Source organism: Astatotilapia calliptera, chromosome 13 (assembly GCF_964374335.1).
Source record: "Astatotilapia calliptera chromosome 13, fAstCal68.1, whole genome shotgun sequence".
Lineage (NCBI taxonomy): Eukaryota > Metazoa > Chordata > Actinopteri > Cichliformes > Cichlidae > Astatotilapia > Astatotilapia calliptera.
Window position 1 is genome coordinate 2,470,404 of NC_137434.1, and position 14,883 is coordinate 2,485,286.

Consider the following 14,883-nt stretch of genomic DNA (forward strand, 5'->3'; position numbering starts at 1 on the left):
CCGCTGTGTGTGTGTTCTGCTCCTGGGTCCAGCTTGTGTGTTGAACTTCGGTTCTTGACACAACCCAGGACCATGAGAATTTTAGTAATTCAGGGTAAATTTGTAGTTTATTATTAACAGGAACACAGTGAAAAGAAACTATATCATTCGGATTGTCTACATTGGAAGGTACTTCCTCTTCCGCCTTTCATAGTAACGTGCGAAATAAATGTGTTGCAGCCCCTTGGTGTGTGCACTCACAACAATGGCTGAGCGTAAATGCAGTCATGTGTGGACGTATTTTACCTCCACAAACAGTCGAGACGTGGTTTGCGATACATGTGGCAAGAAAGTGAGGTGTTGTGGCAACACCACTAATCTCAAACACCTCAGAGTAAATCATATCACAGAATATGACGAGTGTATGTTGAGGCGAACTGAAGAGGAGGAGAGGGACAGGTGCTGCTAGGGTGAGACAGACATCTCTCACCTTTAGTACTGCAGGCAAGGTGTTCAAATAGCGCACAACTTCAGTTTTTTTATTTCTATATGATGAACTCTGCATTATTAAGTGATAAGAACAAGTAATCTGATGTCCTGTAATCATTACGAAGCTATAATTTGAACATACAATAAATAAAATGTTTTCGTACAAAGTATCGCTATCGGATCAGAATCGTCAATACCGCCCTGAATTTTACTTGGTATTGTTATATTGTATTTAACTTAATGTATATAATTCACTCACTTATTGCACATAATGTCCTTTTTGTATTTATCTACATACTTACTGTATATAAAGTTTTTTCTCTCTCTCAAAGCCTGTCCAAATTCGAAGACTCCCCCAAACGTGGTCAAAAAGTGCGTCCTTTATTTCCCCGGATTTGAAGAATGGCACGGGTGTATACTTTGTGGCCCAACCTATCCCAGAATTCATAGCACGGCCCAGCCAATTCCAGTTTTTAATAATGGTGGCAGCGTCTTAGTTTTAATATTACACTTATTATTCTTTCTGGGTCACAAAATAAACTTTTAATGTATTTTCAAGCGAGAATGTAGCTGAGTAAACTTCAAATATCTGCTTGGTTTATCAAGACATCGCATATTTGCAAAAGCGCTCCAACGTTTTCTTAGACGTCTGTTACCCACCAGCTCGATAGCTAGCCGGGGTTCAAGGCTCACTAGAATAGAATAGAATAGAATAGAAAGAAAGCTGAAGAAGCTGTTCCGGTACCTGGTGGTCTTAGTCCGGAGGCTCCTGTGGCGCCTCCCAGAGGGCAGGAGGGTGAAGAGTCCATGTGATGGGTGACTGGGGTCTTTGATGATTTTCCCAGCCCTTTTCAGACACCGCTTCCTGTAGATGTCTTTTATGGCAGGAAGTGGTGCTCCGGCGATGCGCTGGGCAGTTTTTACGACCCTCTGCAACGCCTTCCGGTCCGAGGCAGAGCAGTTCCCATACCAGACTGTTATACGGTTGGTCAGGATGCTCTCGATGGTGCAACGATAGAAGTTCACCAGGATGTCTGAGGACAGGTGGTTCTTCCTCAGAGTCCTCAAGAAGAAGAGGCGCTGGTGAGCCTTCTTGACCAGCTTGGAGCAGTTGGTCGTCCAGGTGAGATCCTCGGAGATGTGGACTCCCAGGCAAGGAGCCGGCAAGGACACCAGACTCCCGCCACATCATTTTCAAACCCCCGTGGTCTTTCGCTACTCAGGTTAAACATGATATATAAGTCACTCAGATCATTTAAAAATGTTATTGTTTGGCTTTTTACAGTGTTTTATTTGTACCTCAGTAAATTGGTTTGACTGAGATTAAAATTATAGAAAAATTATACAAAACGGATTCCAAAAAAGTTGGGACACTAAACAAATTGTGAATAAAAACTGAATGCAACGATGTGGAGATGGCAAACGTCAATATTTTATTCAGAATAGAACATAAATCACGGAACAAAAGTTGAAACTGAGAAAATTTATCATTTTAAGGGAAATATATGGTGATCCAAAATGTCATGGTGTCAACCAAGGTTATTATCGTTAACGAAAACTAACGAAATACTGAAAACTAGAAGTGAAAAACCATTTTTGTTAACGGAAATAAAAATAAAAACAAAAAAAGGAAAACTAAATAAAACTGTAATGAGTGTTCACAAAACTAACTAAAATTAACTGAATTTATAGCAAAAATGTGTTTAGTTTTCGTAGATGTGTGCCTGTCATACAATCGTCAAGGGTGAAAATGAAGTTTAGTTTCCAGATTTTTTCTTGCTGTGTCTCATTATGCTAGCAGGTGGCAGTACGTTAGTCGAGTCGTCTGTGTTGCTGCTCCGTCCACGCGCAGAATCATGTCAGGAAAAGTCGGGAGAAAGCGCCAGAGTCCAATATGACTGTGTTTTGGATGAAGCAAGTGTCTTGTAGTGGAAAGAGACAAATTATGAGGGACATTTCTAAAGGGAAAAAAATCCGAGTAAAGTGACGAGTAAGGTAAGTGACCCATGTTGTAGGTGACGTCAGACGCCGGAGAATTGGCGGAAAAAAAGCAAATGGTAGCATAGAGTTTAACAAAGGTTTTTCAAGCTTCAGTATTACCAAATATACTAATCAATTGTCATATAACTAACAACATCTGTTTTATCATCTCTAACACCCTGGAGGACAACGGGGAGAGTTTAGACGCTCTCCAAGATTACATCGACCGCTGTTTTCAAGATTTAGTAATGAATAAGGCCCAGAATGCATCCTCCCCGGCCAAAATTGAGACGCCGTCATCGAAGAGATGTCGCCCGGCAGACTCCCCCGGTACAACATCGCCTGCCGGCAAAGACATCGCAGACATCCTGGAGTCAATCGACAAGCGATTGTCCAGTTTCGATGCGAGGCTGTCCCTGGTGGAGATTTTACACCGGGAATTTAAATCTCTGAGAGAATCCCTGGAATTCAGCCAGCAGCAGGTGGAATCGCTTGCCGCTGAAAATACCACGCTACGGGAGTCGGTCAAATCTCTCACCGATAACGTGACCCAGCTAAACATTGAAAATAAAAAAATAAAAGAGTCCGTTATCGATCTACAAGCCCGTAGCATGAGAGATAATCTTGTGTTTTCTGGTATTCCAGAATCTGCCGGAGAGGACGCGGAGGCAACGGTGAAAAGCTTCATTAAAATCCACCTGAAGCTGCCGGAAGACACCGTAAAGAACATCGACTTCGATAGAGTACATCGCTTGGGGGGCATGAGGTCGCGGACTGGGAGACCACGGCCTATTGTGGCCAAATTCGGTCAATTCAAACAGAAGGAACAGGTGAAGAGTCGCGGCAGAGAGCTGAAAGGAACGGACTTCAGCGTGAACGACCAGTTCCCCAAAGAGATCCTGGAACGATGCAAGGTCCTGTTCCCAGTTCGACGTAGCTTCATCCAGAAAGGCTCCCGTGCTGTCATCGCCGTGGACCGGCTCTACGTGGACGGACAGCTGTACCGCGACCCCGGCACCACACCATGGTTATATTGACTGCACTCCAGATAAGAACCCGCTACACTCTTTTCTTATTCATTCACACTTTCCCCTTTAACATGGGTTTAACCTAGTAATATCAGTATGATGTCATAGCAGATATAACACCGTCACCCTCCGTCATTGCTTTAATTGGAATGTTTCCGTTTCGTTTCTTTTTTTTTGTTGTCGCTCACAGTTCATGTGGTTTCTTTCTTTCTCTTGTCTTTCACTGCTGTGGTCACCTACTCCCCCACTCACCTACAAACAACACCCTCTATTTCTCCATATTTTCACACCACGATCACGCAAACACATCCGCTCAACGGCAGCACATTCACAACAGCCTCACAGCACGCACAGACTTGCAGGACACATAACAAAAGCCATGCTTGTTCATATTAGTGAATATTCACACACATAGTCAGACTTATGGAGCCTCTCACCACACCTTTTTTTTCCCCTCTCTCTCTTTCTATTTACAAACAAGGGATGTTTCCACATTCTCTCCACCCGTCTAAACGAAACACCCAGCGTACATCATTAGAAATACACACACAATTATGGGCATGCTGAGGTTTGTCACATGGAATGTAAATGGAGCTGGCTCCAGAGGAAAGAGGTTAAAGATATTTAACCAGCTTAAAAAACTACAGGCAGATATTGTTTTATTACAAGAAACTCACAGACCTGTCACAGGTTTAAACGAACTTAAAACACCTGAGTTTCCTAACGTGTTTGCAGCCTGTTATAATTCTAGACAACGAGGAGTAGCAATTTTAATACATAAAAATGTTAATTTTACAGTACTCGATACAGTTATAGATCCAGAGGGTAGATTTCTAATTATTAAACTATCAATATTGAACAAAAAACTATGTATTGTAAGTATATATGGTCCAAATGTTGATGAACCCTCATTCTTCCACGGATTTTTTAGTGCACTCTCTGAACACCTCGAATGCACACTCATTCTTGGCGGTGACCTCAACCTTGGACTAAATGAAGAAATGGATAGGCTCAACACAACAGGAACTCAGTGCAATTGGCAGTCCACAAATATAATCAAACAGTATATGAGCGACTTTGGCCTTCGTGATGCATGGCGCTCCCTTCATATTTAGACTTTAATGACACTCCCGGAATATCTGCTTCTGTTCTATGGGAAGCAGGGAAAGCTGTAATGAGAGGTAAAATAATTTCTTTCTCATCACACAAAAAGAAAGAAGAAAACAAAAATATTCAGGAATTAGAAAAAACCATCAAATCACTAGAAGAAGCCTATGCATGCGACCAAGATAAGGAAACATTGAACAAAATACGCAAGACAAAACTAGAATTAAATGAAACTATTAATAAAAAAACACAATTCCTTATACAAAGACTTCGCTTGCAGAATTTTGAACACAGTAACAAATCAGGTCGATTTCTAGCTAACCAGTTAAAAATAAATAAAGAAAAAACAACTATATGTGCTGCTAATGATTTATCGGGGAACACAATATATGACCCTGGAAGAATAAACAACATTTTTAGGGATTTCTATGAAACTTTATACTCACCACAAATAAACCCATCTAAAAATGAAATTGATCTGTTCCTTGACAACGTAACTCTTCCAAAATTACTAGACAGTCAAGCAATGGAACTGGATTCGCCACTGACGCCAAGTGAACTCCAGGAAGCCCTGATAAGTATGCCCAATAATAAGGCTCCAGGTCCAGACGGCTTCCCTGCAGAATTCTACAAAGAATTCTGGACAATTCTGGCACCAGTATTCCACGGAATGTTGCAGGAAATCGAGGAAAATGGCAGACTACCACCAAATATGAATTCTGCCAACATTAGTCTCCTGCTAAAACCAGGCAAAGACCCTTTATTTCCCTCAAGCTATCGTCCAATTTCTCTTTTAAATGTAGACCTTAAAATAATCTGCAAAGCTCTCTCAAAGAGATTAGAGAAAATAACCCCCCTCTTAATTCATCCTGACCAAACTGGTTTCATAAAAGGTCGGCACTCCTCAACAAACACTCGTAGATTACTTAATTTAATAGACTACTCATACAATAAAAACATCGAAACCATAATATTATCTCTAGATGCAGAAAAAGCATTTGATAGAGTTAACTGGAAATTTTTATTCGCAACTTTACACAAATTTGGTTTTGGAAACTCCTTCATAAACTGGATAAGAATATTATACAATTCCCCAACAGCTCGTATCAGAACAAATGACCAGACATCCTGCAGCTTCTGTCTCCTGAGGGGCACCAGACAGGGATGCCCACTCTCCCCTTCACTTTTTGCAATTTTTATCGAACCTCTAGCAGCAGCATTTAGACAGGCTACAACAATTAAGGGCATAAAATGTAAGAGCATAGAACATAAAATCAGTCTCTATGCAGATGATGTGTTGCTTTTTCTGCAAAACACACAAACCAACCTCTCTGAGGTAATTACTTTAATAAACTGGTTTTCAAGAGTTTCAGATTATTCAATTAACTGGCCAAAATCTACAGTTCTCCCCATTAACTGCTCCTTTCATAATTCTTCCTCTGCCCCACTGCAATCCGGAAATATTAAATATTTAGGTATTAATGTTTCTCCTAAGCTTTCAGACTTAACTAAATTAAACCACATCCCACTTCTAAAGAAAGTAGAAGGCGATCTGACTGTAAATGCCGGCAAAGCCACTTTACTTTGCGCTTTTATTTTGAAGAGTACCTTAGCACTTCCTCTTTTATTGTGTCAGACTTCCTGTTCTGTTCTCGGTGAGGCGACGCAAACACGTTGCTTCAGAACTGGCTAAGAGATGTGCATGGAGGAGGTTGGCTAGCTGATTCAGCATGATTAGCACCCTTGGAAGCAGAAAGAGGTTGGTTAATGATTGCAAACGATTGTTTATGTATTTAAGACACAGAAAGGTTGTTGTTAATTCATTTTATTAAATGCTGTAACATAAATAGTTTAAAAACTATTGATTTATGTCAATGTCACTATTTGAGTTAATCAAAATAATTTTCTATGGTAAAATGTGAACATTTCTGCACTTTCTACTTGAATGTTTAATGGTATTTGTTTGTGCATCTTTATAGTTTTCACGGTGCCATATTGTCGGTGGTTTAAAGAGGAGAGAATAAAGTTGCATCAGTCGAAGCTCTCTGCGTCACGAGTGGTAATTCCAAGTGGGCAGCTACAGTGAAAACTCTCTGACTGCAAGAGACCTGCCATCCCTGCAGAGAACCTGACACCATTTCATCAGAGATCCAGCTACCAACCTGTTACCAGCCAGCTGATTCCACTCGCATCCACAAACTGCAATCGCAAGGTTAGAAAGAACAGCATACTAAAGCTCAAGACTCCAGATACTGAAAGAGACACTGACTACCAAGAAGAAACACAGGACTGCTTACACACATGCACAAGCTGAATGCATAACTAGAAACTCTTTAAATAATGTTACGAGGCCAAAATAATTCATGGACTGCCAACACATAATATTCCTGAATCTGGTTAATGTTTCTTGGTGAGCGAAATGTGTTTTTTGTGGAATAATAATTCACAGGATGTCTGTTTATGAAAAGGTTTAAAAGGTGAAGCTCATTAGCTAATTTATGAACATTTGTTGTTGCTGTCTTACGCTAAACATACCTTTGAATGTCCATAATCAGTAAATGTTTGACACAGCGTTACTCTGTGGTAAAGATTAACTACAGCTTTAAAGTATAGTCAGGCAGTAAGGCAATCAAAGCTACAATCGACTTAAGGCAGCTACGGAAACAAAATGTCACTACCAGAAGAGCAAACAGACAACCCCACAAGCGCACCATGTGAATCCAGCTCATCAGAAGAAGAAACAGGCAACCCTACGAACGCACCATGCAAATCTAGCTCACGTGAGAGAAAATTAACAGAGAAAGGCCTAGAGATGCAAAAGCACGATATCAGAAAGCGTGAAAAATCATTCAACAAGACTTATGACTCTTGGAGCAAGGGAAACTAGAACAAAACTAAAATCCCTCTGCTCAGCAGAAGACCTCAATAAACTGCAGCAAAACATTGAAGCAAAGCACGACGCTGTAAGTTCACAGTATGAACCTATCCTGCGTAACAGTAACACCACACCTGACATTGTCAACAAAATGGACGCCTGTGTTACACTAACAAAGGAGGTATGTAACCTCATAAGTGATCGTCTAAAGACTGTTCATGAGGAATATAATAACCATCTTGAGAAAGAAAGAGTAAGAGAAGTGTTAAGCAAGAACGAATATAGGTCTGTTTTTGGCGACAGCATAACGGAAACTGCAAGCTCTATAGAGTTGTCAGAGCAATTGAGCCGTCACTCTGGCTCATCCTGTACCCGCAACAGTAGAGTAGATGCAGAAGCAGAGCTTGCTGCCAAGCTGGAGCAATCAAAGGCTATGGAAGAAATTCAAGCACAGCAAGCACATCTTCACAAGTTAGAAAGTGAATGGAAACTCAAAGAGGCAAAAATGTTGTCAGAAATTAAACTAAAAGAGGTGGAAATGCAACAACAGTTGGAACAAGAAAGAGCAAAACTACAGCAGTTACAAGCAGACAAAGAAGTTGCTATAGCAATAGCTCGCGTGAAAGCGTACAACAGCCTTGAAGGGTTTGAGAACCACAACAGGGAAATTGATAGTAAAATTAGCTCTGCTTGCTACAGAAGGCAAATTGAACCTCAGCTGAATCCAAATGCCGCATCATTCCAACCCCACAAAGCAATTCCAGAAATGACAATGACCCAGGAGTCTGTCAGCTTAGCACAAGCAATCGCTAGCTCATTAAGTATGAATCGCTTGCCAGTCCCTGAGCCTGCCACATTCAGTGGGGACCCTTTGCAGTTTACCGATTGGAAAATGTCATTCATTAATCTGATTGACCGAAAACCCCTTCCAGCAAGCGAGAAGATGTTTTATCTGAAAAATTATCTCGCAGGAGAAGCACGCAAAGCGGTAGAAGGTTTCTTTTACCAAGATTCAGAAAATGCATACAAGGGAGCATGGAAAGTCTTAGAGGACAGATATGGGAACCCATTCATTATACAGAAAGCATTTCGTGATAAACTCACGAGATGGCCAAAAATCAGCGCAAATGACCCACTAGCACTACGAGAGTTTGGCGATTTCCTCAAAGGATGCTCTGAAGCAATCCCACACGTCAAAGGACTAGCTATCCTAAACGATTGTGAAGAAAATCACAAATTGCTCAAAAAACTGCCAGAATAGATCGTGCGCAAGTGGAGTCGAATTGTTGTAGATGAACTTGACGAATCTGGCACCTATCCAAATCTTGCATGCTTCACAGACTTCCTGAGTAGAGAAGCACGGATAGCTTGCAACCCGATAGCTTCTCCACTGTTGATGAATTTCAAACCTGTAGATGATCGAATCCCAAAGAGAGCCAAAGTCTTCAACACAAACATGCAACCAAAGAGTTCCGCTCAGGAGAAACAAGACACAAACATTAGTAAATCAAAATCACCTTGTTCTGTTTGTAAAAGTGAAACTCATGGAATCTCAAAGTGTCCCATCTTTACAGCTAAGAGTGTTGAAGATAAAAGGGCATTCATCCATGAAAACCGGCTCTGCTTTGGATGTTTAAGAAAAGGTCATATCACCAAAGATTGCAAAAGACGACACACGTGCAACATTTGTGAACGTCGTCATCCAACCTGCCTGCACGAAAACAGGAAGCAAAGCCCTGCAGAAGCAGTAACAAATAGTTCCGCTCCCACAGAAGAACCTGCAAGCCAGGAAACACACAAGGTCATGTCTCATACATCAACACAACGCGTTTCGGCTACCTCAAGTATTGTCCCAGTCTTTGTGTCTTCTGTACAAGAGCCACACAGAGAAATACTCACCTATGCATTGCTAGACACACAAAGTGACTCAACATTTGTCTTGGACGACATACTTGATAAGCTGAATGTGGATGTCCAACCAGTAAAACTGAAACTCAGTACCATGACGGCTATTGACACAGTCATCTCGAGTAAGAGTGTTCATAGTTTACAAGTTAGAGGACTCCACTCTGACAGTTGTATCCAACTACAACAGGCTTATAGCCGCGACTTTATCCCAGTTGATAAGTCGTACATCCCAACGAAGGAAACAGCATTACTGTGGCCTCATCTCAGAAGCTTGGCAAATAAGTTGCCACCTCTCCAAGATTGTGATGTAGGGCTCCTGATTGGATATGACTGTCCATCTGCGCTGGCTCCTCTTGAAGTCATCATAGGTGACAAGCATGAACCCTTCGCACAAAGGTCAGAACTAGGATGGAGTATAATTGGCTCATCAAATCCCCACCTAGACAGACAAGGAAGCCAGAGCTTTGTGCATCGGCTCACAGTAAAAGAGTTGCCTGTTCCATCAGCGACAGATGTTCTAAAAGCCCTGGAATCAGATTTTGCTGAGAGAACCTATGAGAACAAATATGTGTCCCAAGAACATGTCCATTTCATACAGTTCCTCAGTAATCACATCACACAAAGGGAAGACGGACATTACGAAATGCCTCTCCCTTTCAAAGGGAACAGCCCACCCAACCTGCCAAACAACAAGAGGTTAGCCACGGTACGTCTACAGTGTCTCAAGAAAAAACTAAAGGCCAACAAACAATACTACGATCTGTACCGAACATTCATGGAAGAAACCATCAACAGGGGTGATGCAGAGCCTGCTCCAACAGCATCTCAGGGGCAAACCGAGTGGTACCTGCCACATCATGGAATCTATCACCCCAGGAAGCCAGACAAACTAAGAGTTGTTTTTGATTGTTCGGCCAAATCCCATGGTGTCTCTCTAAATGATACCCTATTAACTGGACCTGATCTCATCAACCCTCTGGTTGGAGTGCTTTGCAGATTTCGGAAAGAAGCCGTGGCCGTAATCTGCGACATTGAAAGAATGTTCTATCAATTCGTTGTCACCCCTGAATCCAGAAACAGTCTGAAATTCCTCTGGTGGAAAGAAGGTGATTTGGAGAAAGAACCTCAGGAGTACAGAATGGCAGTTCATCTGTTTGGAGCTGCATCATCTCCAGGATGCGCCAATTTCGGTTTAAAGCATCTTGCACGACAACATCAAACCGACTATCCTCTAGCATCAGCCTTTGTGGAGAAAAACTTCTACGTTGATGATGGATTAGCCAGCGTTTCATCAGTTGAGGAAGCCAAAGAACTGATCATTCAGTCACAAGAGTTGTGCAGAAAAGGAGGCCTGCGCCTTCACAAATTCAACTCAAATGAAGAAGCTGCTCTCTCCAACTTAGACCCTTCTGAAAGAGCAGCAACCATTGAACCTCATGGGTTTGACCCATCCCCTTCAGAACGTGCTCTTGGCATTCAGTGGTCGATAAAGGAAGACACCTTCAGCTTCAACATCAGCCTGAAAGATCAGTCTTCAACCCGCCGTGGTTGTTTGTCTGTCATTGCCTCACTCTACGATCCACTTGGATTTATCGCTCCATTCAGCCTAAGTGGAAAACATATCCTACAAGAGCTTTGTCACAGAGGCATTGGATGGGACGACCCACTCCCAGAAGATGTGAAGCCACGGTGGGAGAAATGGATAAATGGTCTTTTCAAGTTGAATGAGATCTCAATTCCAAGATGTTACCACCCACACGACTTCCAAAATATTGTCAGAGTAGAGCTACACCATTTTTCGGACGCCAGTTGTGTAAGATATGGTGCATGTTCTTACCTGAGATATAAAAATGACAAGGACGACAACCTCCCACGAAACCATTGGCAGCTAGGTCGAGTTGTCGAGACCTTTCAAGACAATGATGGCTTAGTCCGTCGAGTCAAAGTACGAGTTGGGGAGAGAAAGCCTCAAAGAAAGCAAGATGCCCCTTCTAAACCTTCAGTAATTGAGAGACCAATCCAAAAACTAGTACTACTCCTTGAGAATTAAATAAAACAAAATATGTTAAGGCAATACTAGTTATGTTTATACACTACCTTAATCCATTAAGTATACTTACCTGTATAACTCTGATAGTTCAATTCAGTCATCCATTTATTAGTGTAAGAAATCCTGTACAATTCACTTGCTTTGTGAATTTGTTCGTTCATTGTATCAGGATTTGGTGGGAGTGTAAATGCCGGCAAAGCCACTTTACTTTGCGCTTTTATTTTGAAGAGTACCTTAGCACTTCCTCTTTTATTGTGTCAGACTTCCTGTTCTGTTCTCGGTGAGGCAACGCAAACATGTTGCTTCAGAACTGGCTAAGAGATGTGCATGGAGGAGGTTGGCTAGCTGATTCAGCATGATTAGCACCCTTGGAAGCAGAAAGAGGTTGGTTAATGATTGCAAACGATTGTTTATGTATTTAAGAAACAGAAAGGTTGTTGTTAATTCATTTTATTAAATGCTGTAACATAAATAGTTTAAAAACTATTGATTTATGTCAATGTCACTATTTGAGTTAATCAAACTAATTTTCTATGGTAAAATGTGAACATTTCTGCACTTTCTACTTGAATGTTTAATGGTATTTGTTTGTGCATCTTTATAGTTTTCACGGTGCCATATTGTCGGTGGTTTAAAGAGGAGAGAATAAAGTTGCATCAGTCGAAGCTCTCTGCGTCACGAGTGGTAATTCCAAGTGGGCAGCTACACTGACTAGATGGAAACCTTTACCCATATCACTCATGGGAAGGGTCGCCACTATAAAAATGATGATCTTGCCAAAAATAAATTACTTATTTTTGATGATCCCTAACAAACCATCACAAGATTGGTTCAGATCTCTGGATTCATATATTTCCAAATTCCTTTGGAAAGATAAACCCCCGCGTATCAGCTTAAAAACGCTACAAAGAACCAAGGATAGAGGAGGATTAGATCTGCCTAATTTTCACCAATACTTCTTAGCCAACAGGCTTCAGTTCATCTCAGAATGGTCAAAACATACCTTCTTAGATGAGCCCTGGCTAGATGTTGAACAGGCACTATGCAAGGATCTAGAGATTTCAGACCTACCATTTATTAGCTCAAACATCAAAAGACATGAATGCTTTAAAAGTATCAACATCAGCTTCTCTCTGACAGCATGGTGGGAGTTTCTAAAAATAACGGAGTCTTCATTAATCCCATGAAAACGTACACCTATCTGGAATAACCCTGACATATTACAAAACAATAATATGATTAATTTCCCAGAATGGAGTTGTAAAGGAATTAAATACTTAGAACATATATTAGAGGGAACAGAATTTATTCCATTTGACAGACTAGTTGCACAATATGGGATCAACAAGAAAAGATTTTTAGAATATCAACAAATTAAATCCATAGTAAAAAAGAAATTTAACCTCAGTCAAGTTGAATTACAAACACCACCAAGTGCGGCACATTTCCTTACTCTTAAATCCCCCAAATTATTATCTAAAATATACAGAACACTTTCTAAATTAGATGAATCAATATCCCTTCCTATTGCAAAGTGGGAAGCAGATTTATCAGTCAGCTTAGACCAAAACTTCTGGTCTCAGATTTGCTTAAAAACCTTTAAATTGATTAAAAATCCCAGTCTGCAATTAATACAATACAAAATACTACATAGAGTGCACTATACAGGTCATTGGATGTTCAAGATGGGCTTTACATCTTCCAACAACTGCTCACACTGTCAAGGCAATACACCAGACAATTACATTCACGCTCTTTGGTTCTGTCCACCAGTTCAGAAGTTTTGGCGCGAGATATGTGAAGACTTATCAAAGTGTCTGAAATGTAACATTCCAACTTCCCCCTTAGTGTGTTTGTTGGGCAGCTTAGATAATGTCACTTCAGAAAAGAATATCGCCCATATGGTTTTCACTGCCCTATGCATAGCCAAGAAAACAGTCCTCATGAACTGGAAAAATAAAAACAATCTTAATTCTAACCAATATAGAAATTATCTATTAGATTACATTAGTCTTGATACAGCCTCTGCCACCACATCAGATCAATTGCTCTGGGCTCCTTTGATCAGCTCCATCACCTAGTGGGGGTGGGGGGTCATAGTTTGGTCCCGCCTTCACTGTTGTGACTGGTGTGGGGGTAGGGACAGGCTTAGGGCGTCGGGGGGTTCCCCGGAGGCATCTTCCTTGGGGGGCTCAACCCGGGGTAGCGGTCATGTCCGGTTAGGGGCTCTTTTGGCTCTCGGGTGACTGTTTCCTCGTGGCTGCGTGCAGCGGGGCTAGGGGAGGGTCTGTGCTGACGGACGTGGGTTACTGACCTGGTAGCCTGTCTGCCCTTGGGTGGGTCCGGGATGGGCGTGAGGTTCTGGGGGCGCTCCGTCTCTGGGCTGGGGCCCTGGCCGGGCCTTGGGTCCTGGTTGGTGTGTTGCCGGGGTTGTGGGCGGGTGGGTGCATGGGGGCCCATCCCTGGCGCAGGGTGCCGCCGGTGCGTCGAGCTGCCTGGGGGGCTCTTCAACTGTTGGGGGAGATTGTCACATCTTGCAGGAGCTTTCCTCTCCTCAGGAACTCTCTGCAGGAGGGGGAGATACAGGAGAGGTGGAGGAAGATCTCAGCCTGGGCGTCTATTGTCTCATGTAGTCTGGAAGATGAATGGATGGTGGGGTGGGTGCAGTTTTCTCTGTGGTGGGGTTGGGTGGACTGTCCCGGGCTCTGTGGGGCCGGGGGGCGCTGCTGCGCTGAGCCCCGGTCTGGATGGGCCTGGGCCCCCTTTCCCTGGCGGGTCGCGGAGTATGGGAGTGCCTACTGGGGTCAGCGGGGGAGCTGGCCCCAGGGAGGGGTCACTTGCCCCTCCCTTCCTTCCCTCCCCATCTCCAGCTGCCTCCCTCTTCCCGCTCCACCACAACCACCCACACATGCAGGACCTTGGAGTAGGGGTATGTCACCAGGGTGCAGAGGAGGCTACCCCCCCTGTCCCCTTCTGGCTGCCTCTGCCTCAATTTTATCCCACAACTTGGACATTCACATTACTCACATTCTCATTACGCATACATATAGGATCTTGGGGGTGGGCACGATACACAGAGTCCAAATTACCATCAGGGTGTGCACTTCACCCCTGGCGTCGTTGCCCACCTCTCAATTTTGAATACACGTAGACATTGAGGGCTAGCAGGAGGGACTATGCGCTTACCTGCTGCTCTCTGGCAGGTAGCTCCATGCCCTCCTGGGTTTTAAATGCACCTTAGAACACACATGCATCAACACTACAATGAGCGGGTGGAGGGAGGTTTGGAGTCTTCTCTCACCCCCGTTCTCTGCGGCCTGCTGGAGCGGGGGGGCTAGGAGGAGTTGGCCGTCCAGCTGCGGTCTGGAGTGTGGGGCCTCCCTGCTGCTACGGAGTCGGGGTGGTCTGCCTCTCCCCACCGCAAGGAAAAGGGTAACACCACCTGGGTCTGGGTGCAGTTCCCCCCT

At 42.9% G+C, this 14,883-nt stretch overlaps 1 long non-coding RNA gene across 1 annotated transcript; it reads left to right on the forward strand.

Moving 5' to 3' along the window:
* Positions 1 to 11,675: 11,675 nt before the first annotated feature.
* Positions 11,676 to 12,081, forward strand: LOC113035150 (uncharacterized). The gene is made up of 2 exons (XR_013900958.1): positions 11,676 to 11,800; positions 12,021 to 12,081. It is a non-coding gene; the product is annotated as an uncharacterized LOC113035150 (long non-coding RNA).
* Positions 12,082 to 14,883: the final 2,802 nt, after the last annotated feature.